The sequence below is a fragment of the Mobula hypostoma genome, chromosome 2 (genome assembly GCF_963921235.1).
Source record: "Mobula hypostoma chromosome 2, sMobHyp1.1, whole genome shotgun sequence".
NCBI classification, from domain to species: Eukaryota; Metazoa; Chordata; class Chondrichthyes; order Myliobatiformes; family Myliobatidae; genus Mobula; species Mobula hypostoma.
In genome coordinates this window covers 51869972-51879084 of record NC_086098.1, presented here as the reverse complement: position 1 = coordinate 51879084, position 9113 = coordinate 51869972, and the positions used below count along the sequence as shown (strand labels likewise).

The window sequence follows — 9113 nt, the reverse complement described above, 5'->3', positions numbered from 1 at the left end:
AGAGAGAGAGAGAGAAAAGGAAACATTATAAATAAATAAGGGATGGGGTAAGAAGGGGAGGATGCTCTCCATCTTCCTCTGGTGCTCCCCTCCCCCTTTCTTTGTTCTTAGGCCTCCCGTCCCATGATCCTCTCCTTCTCCAGCCTTGTATCCCTTTTGCCAATCAACTTTCCAGCACTTAGCTCTATTTCTCCCCCTCCTGTCTTCTCCTATCATTTCAGATCTCCCCCTCCATTTCCCACTTTCAAATCTCTTACTATCTCTTCTTTCAGTTAGTCCTGACAGAGGGTCTCGGCCCAAAGTATTGACTGTACTACTTCTTATAGATGCTGCCTGGCCTGCTGCGTTCCTCCGGCATTTTGTGTGTGTCAATTTCAGTTTCTTTGATTTGTGTATAATCTGAAATAAGGAGGCTGTGATTGTAGCAGTTTGGTTTTATCATTGTCAGATGAAACAAGAAAGGTATGGTTTTATAGAAGTTTTTTTATTTTTATTAGATCAAATGCATTTCTTGGCATTCTAATAAGCCAAGATATTAAATTACTGAAAAAATATGGCATAATAAGTTTCTTTCAATCAAACATTATTTACATTATTCATATAAGACTTCTGGTTATTCTGTAGCACAGTGTAGTCACGATTTCTGAGCTAGCATAGATGTATTTCCATCATTTATAATGGTCTTAATATTGCTGTGGATATTTGGATAGGTAAATTCTATGGATCCTCTCATTTTTGTTAGAAAATAATCCAGAACATTATCCAATCTAAAGCTTTTGAAGTTATTCTACCTTTCCTGTGTAATTTTATGTGGAAATGCTACACCAGTGCAGTAGATTTTATAAGTAATAAATAGCAGAATTGGTACCAAAGTTTTTCATCTACTTTTGAATTAAGTACTTAAGTGATCTCACAAGCAGTTTAAAATCAGTCAATTGAACATGTACTTTTGATAGTGATGTTAGTTTTAAATGGAATAGAGATAATGTGTTTTTGTCCAGCAAGACTGTGGAGCTATCATCTTGTTTATTGTTTGATGCTCTATTGCTATTGATAATGGCATTCAATAATTGGATTAGTGTCTACTCCAAAGAAATCCAATTATTGAATAGTCCAGAGTGATCTGAAAAGACACCTTAAACTTGCATTTGCTTTCTTTTGCTCCCCTGTCAACCTTGGTCAGAATCAGAATCAGGTTTATTATTACCATCATGTGTCTGAACAGTTAGAAATTCTGGAGAATAATGTTACTTTATTTCTCATGTAAAACACCAGTCGTAAAGAATGGTGTAATGGGTTCTTGCTAACAGCAGGGATACTTACAGCCACCATCTTAAACCAAGAAATTACAAGGGTCTTGGGTCATTTTAAATAAGTTGTCTCAATATTAAAGACAAAATATGTTGTTGCTGAAGCATTTTTGAGCTACATGAGAAGATTGTTCTTAGGCTTTTGAAAAAACAGAATAACAATTTTTTTTAGCTTTTCTTCATGTTAATTTATTTATTTAAAATGAATTTACTTTATTTTGCATTTATTAGATTACATTTGTATTACTCCAATGCAAATAAACATCTTTTCAGAAATTATCTGTAAAGTTTGTTTTTTGAGTATATTAGTCTGACAGTATTTAAAATATATTGAAAACTTAACATGAATAATTTTATACACTTGTTATACATAACTTTGATTCAAGCCTTGACAGTAGTTTTTACTGAGTGAATTAAGGTGAATTTATATGTTCTTTTTGATCAAAATTTCTTTAACTGAAGAAATAGTTAATCTGTAAAGATATGATGCCCACATTTCAAGATTTATCTGTAATTTTGTAATTGATCAACATTCTTTTAGCTCATTGATTTTTATCTAAGATGCGCCATCCTTCTGGATTCAAGTTCAGGAGCTATGTTCAATAAAGACTTTTTTGATGGCTCAATGTTGAAATTTAATAGCAGGAAAAGAATCAAGTATTATTGTATGTTATATACAATATCTGTACTTTAGAAACAGTAGTATAATAATTGTGTCAATTATTTAGCAATCCCAAAGCCTGGGCTATGAAAATTGTCTAATTAAGTGAAATAACTGAAAGAGAAAGCTGTATAGCCATTGACGTAATGGAAATTCCCCTTACAGAATTCACCAATTATTACCTAAAAATTAGAGCAACAGAATAAAATTCACTGTTGCTGAAATCAGTGAAAATGTGCATTTTTTAAACTCACAATTCAGGATGTGTGTACAGATGGCACTGCCTTGCATTACGAAAAATTGCATACAAACCATTTTCTAGAAACTCATCCCCTTCATAACGTGGGAGTCACCTGTAGCTGGCATGCCCTTCATATGTATCTTCAATGAGAATTACTATAGGAATCCTTCAAGAGTGCTGCCAAAATTGGTAACTTTATAATAATGATAAAAAAAACAGTAGCAAGATTGGGGACAACCTCAAGTTGCCTTTTAGGTTACAAACTATCCTGATGTAGTTAAGTGCCATCATAATGGAACACCCTACCTAGAAGTATTGTTGAAAAATTTTTATACAAAGACTTGCTGCAATTCAAGTTGGATCAAAGGCACCCGAAAATGGGCAATAAATGCTTCTCTTATCATTATTATTATTGTTATCCACATTTAAAGAATTTACAAATGGTAAAAATGTGCTCAAGGTGGCATATTTTTAATCCTATTGTAGCTTTTCATAATGATAAAAGAAAAAATGTTACCATATTGAAATGTTATTTAGTTTATTATTAAGACAAAACAACAGTAGACCATTTGCCCCATCGAGTCTGCTCTACCATTTGATCATGGCTGATTTATTTTCCATTTCAACCTCATTCTCCTGCCTTCTCTCAATAACCTTTAATATCCTTACTCATTAAGTACCTGGCAACCTCCTCTTTAAATACACCCAATGTCTGGGCCTCCACAGATGTCTGTAGCAAGGAATTCCACAGCACCCTCTGGCTGAAAAAATTCCTCCTCTTCTCTGTTCTAAAGGGATGTCCTTCTATGACATTCTTCTATTATGAGTGTGTGCCCTCTGGTTCTAGACTCTCACTATAGGAAAGATCCTCTGTGTCCTTTATCTAGGCATTATAATATTCAGTAGGTTTAATGCAATCCCACTCTCATTCTTCTAAACACCAGTGAGTACAGGTCCAGAGAGATCAAATGCTCTTCCTATGTTAACCCTTTCATTCCCAGGATCGTTCTTTTAACCTCCTCTGGATCCTCTTCAATACCAGTATATCTTTTCTTAGATATGGAATCTAAAGTTGTTCATAATAATACAAATGTGGTCTAACTAATGCAAGCCTCAGCACTATACCTTTGCTTTTATTCCGGTCAAAATGGCACCATTGTACAATGCTCCCACGGTCAGCATCTTCCAGATATCAAATGAAAATGTCTCTTTTTACTTATTTTATGTTTGTTTTAAACCTTAAATGTGTTTCTGGGACATTAGAGCTTGCAATTTACAGTTTGGAGATCATTTGAGTAATCCACGCTTTGCTGTCTCTGAGAAGATTCCAAGAAGCTAGCGGGTACTTGGACGGCCTCGATGTGAAGTAACTTCGAGATGGGGCGCGAGCAGTATTTGACTCAATTTTGCTATTTAAAGCATCCATTAATCACTGATTAAAGCATCAAGGAAGAGTTAAATATCAAGGCAAACACAGAAGGTGAGCGAGAGTCTCAGTGCCGACTGCCAGCCTTTAGATCGCTGCCAGAGAAGTAATCTGTGAGCAGCCTATCACTGTGTGGCTCGCAGTAAGTAGGCGGGTAGGCCTCTCAGCTTCGAGTGGTGTCCCTGTCTGTTGATGAATTTCGGTGATATTGTACGATGGTATTGTGGTTCTGCATTTATGGATTGGACTATTGCATTTAGGGACTGTGGACTTTTTCAGACTTATGGTTTTTATATTTTGTGTTTATAACCACCTGTTCCTTTTCTGTTTTGTTGTGCAAGGAGAGGGTGTTTGGGGGTTCCTTTCCGGTTTTTTTTTGTGCAGAGGAGGGTTTTTTGGGGGGGGGTCTATATTCCTGTTTCATTTTGTGTGGTGGAGTGGGGGCTGTTGATCAGGATGTCACTGTTTGTTGGACAGTTGGTGGGTTTCATGTTTCTCCCTGAACAATTTTCATGTTCTTTCTTTGTTTAGTGGCTATCTGGAGAATACAACTGTCAGAGTTGTATAGGGAGACATGCTTTGATAATAAATGAACATTTGAACCTTATGTACTGGTGCTCTTGAAATGAGTGCTATCAGTGCATTTATCTATCTTACTACTGACTCAAATTGCAAATTAATCTTTAGGGAATCCTGCAGTAAGGCTTCCAGATCCCTTTGCACTGATATCTGAATTCACTCCCCAATTAGAAAATAGCCCAGGCCTTTATTTCTCTGAAAGTGTATGACCGTACGCCTCCCAACGCAAACTTCTTGCTTCCTCAACATTTTCTGCCCCTCCACCTGTCTCTATATCTGCAAACCTGGTCACAATGCCATCAATTCGTTCAACCAGATTATTAAGATATAATATGAAAGGTAGCAGAATCAACACTGGCTCTTGTGGAACGCCACTAGTCACTGGCAGACAACCAGAAAAGGTCCCCTTCATTCCCACTTTTGGCTTTCCGCCAGTTAGTCAATCTTCTATTCATGCAAGTATCCTCACAAACAAGAGAAAATCGGCAGATGCTGGAAATCCAAGCAACACACAAAAATGCTGGAGGACCTCAACATCCCAAGCAGCATCTATGGGAAAAAGTAAACAGTTGAGTAATCAGGACTGATGAGGTTCTTGGCCTGAAATGTTGACTATACTCTTTCCCATAGATGCTGCTTCACCTGCCGAGTTCCTCCAGCACTTTGTGTGTGTTACTTGCTAATATCTTCATTGTATTACCTTGGGCATTAGCAGCCTCTTGTGCCTTGTTAAAGTCCTTGTGAAGATCCAAGTAAACAACTTTCACTGACTCTCCTTTGTCTCTCCTGCCTGTTATTTCCTCAAAGCTGCCGTCTCCCTATGTAAATCTACAAGAATGTTGACTGGAATGTGTTAGCTTATTTATAGTCAATGCTGTCTTTTGATATTCTGCTAAGCAGCCAAATAGCTACACTGCAATATTTGTAAGTGATACTATGTACACCTAAAAAGCGAAACAACTAATTTTCATAGGTACAGTAAAAACCTATGTGAACAATCAAGTCTTCTCAATGATAGATGCTTGCAAAATTTATGTTACTGTACCTTGCAAGTCCACATGTTACAACCTATACATTCATTCTTTTATGTTAACGTTGTCATGGTAAAGGATTGGAATGCAGTAAATCTCCAATAATCTGGATGTGATATTGAGAAACCCTAATGGTTTACATCTGGTTCACTCATTAGTCTGGATTGTGAAATGGCGTGCTGGAGCACAATCAAGGTGTGATTGAAGTCAGGGTTTAGATTCCTTCTGTATATCCTGCTCCCTGCTTCACTGGAACTTTTATTATACTGTCAAACAATGTGCAAAATTAGTGAAATAAAAATGTGTGTGGGTAACAATAAAATGATCTTATTGACATCACCTGGAATCAGAGGTAATCACTGGTGCCTTTTAAAAAGGCATTAGTTTGAGCAGCCGAACTTGTCTGTTTGCCTCATTCTTTGCTTTCACCAGAACCAAAAGTGAACAATGGGAATTTCAGATGGTGAACCAGATGTCAAGCCATGGGAAGTCTGAATAGTTAGTGGATTCTCCAATTAATCTGAAAATAAAGAGATGTTATGCTGTGAAAAGTTCATGAATTACTTCTTTGGACAATAGGTGAAGAAATTTATATCACCTTAAGAAATTGCCAAGATTGAGATAAAGAAATTAATTTTTAGTTCATGCCTTTCTCAGCCAATGGCCATGACAATTCAATCAATGAATTACCTTTGAAGTGCAATTATTGTAACCTAAGCAAACAGCATCTAATATGCACACACAAACATTCTGCATACACCAGTAAAGTAAATGATCAATAAAGCTACGTATGTTGCAATGTTGGCTATGGTATATATGTTGATGTAGACAGCAGGTGTGCTCCATGGATCCTTCTGAAGTACAACAGGATTGTTTTATGGTCATCTGAACTGACAGGCAAGTTATCATTTGAGTTTACAAATTCCACCTTTAACAACTTAGACTGAGCTCTTCACTGTAGTGGTAGAGTCTAAAATCAGTATGTTCTGACTTGACCACAGCTTCCACTGTGGAGCTAAACTGAAATTCACTGGAAGTTGCTTGTACAGAACTCCGAGTGTCCTTTTACAGCAAAGTTATTTTGTTGGATTAGAATGCAATGCAAAATGTAGTCCTTCCTAAAAATGGACTCTGACTGAAACACAAACAACAGGAATTCTGCAGATGCTGGAAATTCAAGCAACATACATCAAAGTTGCTGGTGAACGCAGCAGGCCAAGCAGCATCTATAGGAAGAGGCGCAGTCGACGTTTCAGGCCGAGACCCTTCGTCAGGACTAACTGAAGGAAGAGTGAGTAAGGGATTTGAAAGCTGGAGGGGGAGGGGGAGATGCAAAATGATAGAAGAAGACAGGAGGGGGAGGGATGGAGCCGAGAGCTGGACAGGTGATAGGCAAAAGGGGATACGAGAGGATCATGGGACAGGAGGCCTAGGGAGAAAGACGGGGGGGGGTGACCCAGAGGATGGGCAAGAGGTATATTCAGAGGGACAGAGGGAGAAAAAGGAGAGTGAGAGAAAGAATGTGTGCATAAAAATGAGTAACAGCTGGGGTACGAGGGGGAGGTGGGGCCTAGCGGAAGTTAGAGAAGTCAATGTTCATGCCATCAGGTTGGAGGCTACCCAGACAGAATATAAGGTGTTGTTCCTCCAACCTGAGTGTGGCTTCATCTTTACAGTAGAGGAGGCCGTGGATAGACATGTCAGAATGGGAATGGGATGTGGAATTAAAATGTGTGGCCACTGGGAGATCCTGCTTTCTCTGGCGGACAGAGCGTAGATGTTCAGCAAAGCGGTCTCCCAGTCTGCGTCGGGTCTCACCAATATATAAAAGGCCACATCGGGAGCACCGGACGCAGTATATCACCCCAGTCGACTCACAGGTGAAGTGCTGCCTCACCTGGAAGGACTGTTTGGGGCCCTGAATGGTGGTAAGGGAGGAAGTGTAAGGGCATGTGTAGCACTTGTTCCGCTTACACAGATAAGTGCCAGGAGGGAGATCAGTGGGGAGGGATGGGGGGGACGAATGGACAAGGGAGTTGTGTAGGGAGCGATCCCTGCGGAATGCAGAGAGAGGGGGGGAGGGAAAGATGTACTTAGTGGTGAAACAGACTTTTCTGATACTTTGCACAACTGTATCCTTACAAAATGTTTTCTTAGATTAGATTATGAGGACACTCAGTCCTCGTTTATTGTCATTTAGAAATGCATGCATTAAAAAATGATACAATGTTCCTCCAGAATGATATCACACACAAAAAAAGGCCAAACCAAGACTAAAACTGACAAAACCACATAATTATAACATATAGTTACAACAATGCAAAGCAATACCATAATTTGATAAAGAGCAGACCATGGGCATGGTAAAAAAAAGTCTCAAGTCCCTATTGACTCACCATCTAACGCAGGCGGCAGAAGGGAGAAACTCTCCCTGCCATGAACTTCCAAGCGCTGACAACTTGCATTGGAAGCACCCGACCACAGCCGACTCTGAGTCCGTCCGAAAACTTCGAGCCTCTGACCAGCCCCTCCAATACAGCCTCTCCGACCACTTGGACCCCGCCCCGGCCGCCGATCAACAAGCAAACCCGAGGATTCGGGGCCTTCTCCTCTGGAGATTCAGGACCATTAAGTAGCAACAGCAGTTTGCTATATTTTTGGAGTATTTCATTAATTTATGTACATGTCCCCTGCATTGGCCCAGCAATTAATCATGCTGCTTTTGTATTCTGCTTCACATGGTAGGGACTCTCCTGCCTTATGAAATTCCTTACTCTAGAACCACAACTCTATAAAATGGTTGGATTGTTGTAACTAAGTACAGGCAGGCAAACCTCAAAAGTTGAACTTTGAACACAAGTACATGTATGCACAGATGCAATAAAAACTTTACTTACAGCAGCCTCACAGACACATAGTATCATTAAGCAGTATTCACAATAAAAATACAAACATAAATTACAGAAGAAGAACATGACTTAGAACAAAAAGAAAGCAAAGTCCATTGCAGTCCAAAGTGGTCATAGTGTTGTCATATGAAGGCAATATTAGGATTGTGCAGATTGATTCGAGAACTGAGGAGTTGAAGGGAAGTAGCTGTTCTTGAACCTGGTAGTGTGGGATTTTAGGCTTCTGTACTCCTGCCAGTTGGTAGCTGGGAGAAGATGGCATGGCAGTGGGGATCTTTGATGATAGTTGTTGTCTTGTTGAGGCAATGACTCACATCAATACTTCTGGTGGTGGGAAGCAGTGTGTCAATGATGTATAGAGCTGACCCCACTGCTCTCGACAGCTCCTTGCATTCCTGCCCATTGGAATTATATTGGAATTATTCATAATGTTAGCAGTTTCCAACATGACTGCAATTTCCAGGTAATCTTCATTACTTCAAATTACAAAGTGAGACTCAAATTGTTTATCTGCTCGTATCCAGAACCAAGGATGAATTATATTTTCTGCTGAGCCCTTGCCCTGAGCAATTTTGCATGTTTCTGGATTACAAATCAGAATACCTTATCAATACTGAGTAGGACAGAGTCTTGTACAAGGAAAGTGTTATTCAGGATAATGAATAAAAGTTTGAAACAGAGCTGCTGTAGTTAAAGCTTTTCTTGTCAGCCTGGAACAAAGGTACTCATCAAAATTAAATTATTCTCTTCTGAATTTAAACATTAATAAGTTAAGTACATAGTGAATTTACACATTGTGCTGTTATGAACGTATTGGATCTTTTCATTCAATGCTTGTACATTTTGTTCAAAGACTTAAATCTTTCACTTTTGATGAATCATTCACACGTCAGCTTTATTCCAACAAATTATGCTATGGTGTTGATTTTCCATTACTTAAACAAACATAATCTTCT

The 9113-nt window shown here is 38.8% G+C and overlaps 1 long non-coding RNA gene across 1 annotated transcript in view; it reads right to left on the bottom strand.

The window, feature by feature from the left end:
- LOC134340020 (uncharacterized) overlaps positions 1-8057 on the bottom strand; it is a 28777-nt gene extending 20720 nt beyond the window's left edge. Inside the window, exons 1-2 of the long non-coding RNA XR_010016476.1 lie at positions 7645-8057; positions 5589-5768 (exon numbers count right to left, since the gene is read on the bottom strand). This is a non-coding gene — a long non-coding RNA (uncharacterized LOC134340020). The remainder of the gene's footprint in view (positions 1-5588; positions 5769-7644) is intronic.
- Positions 8058-9113: the final 1056 nt, after the last annotated feature.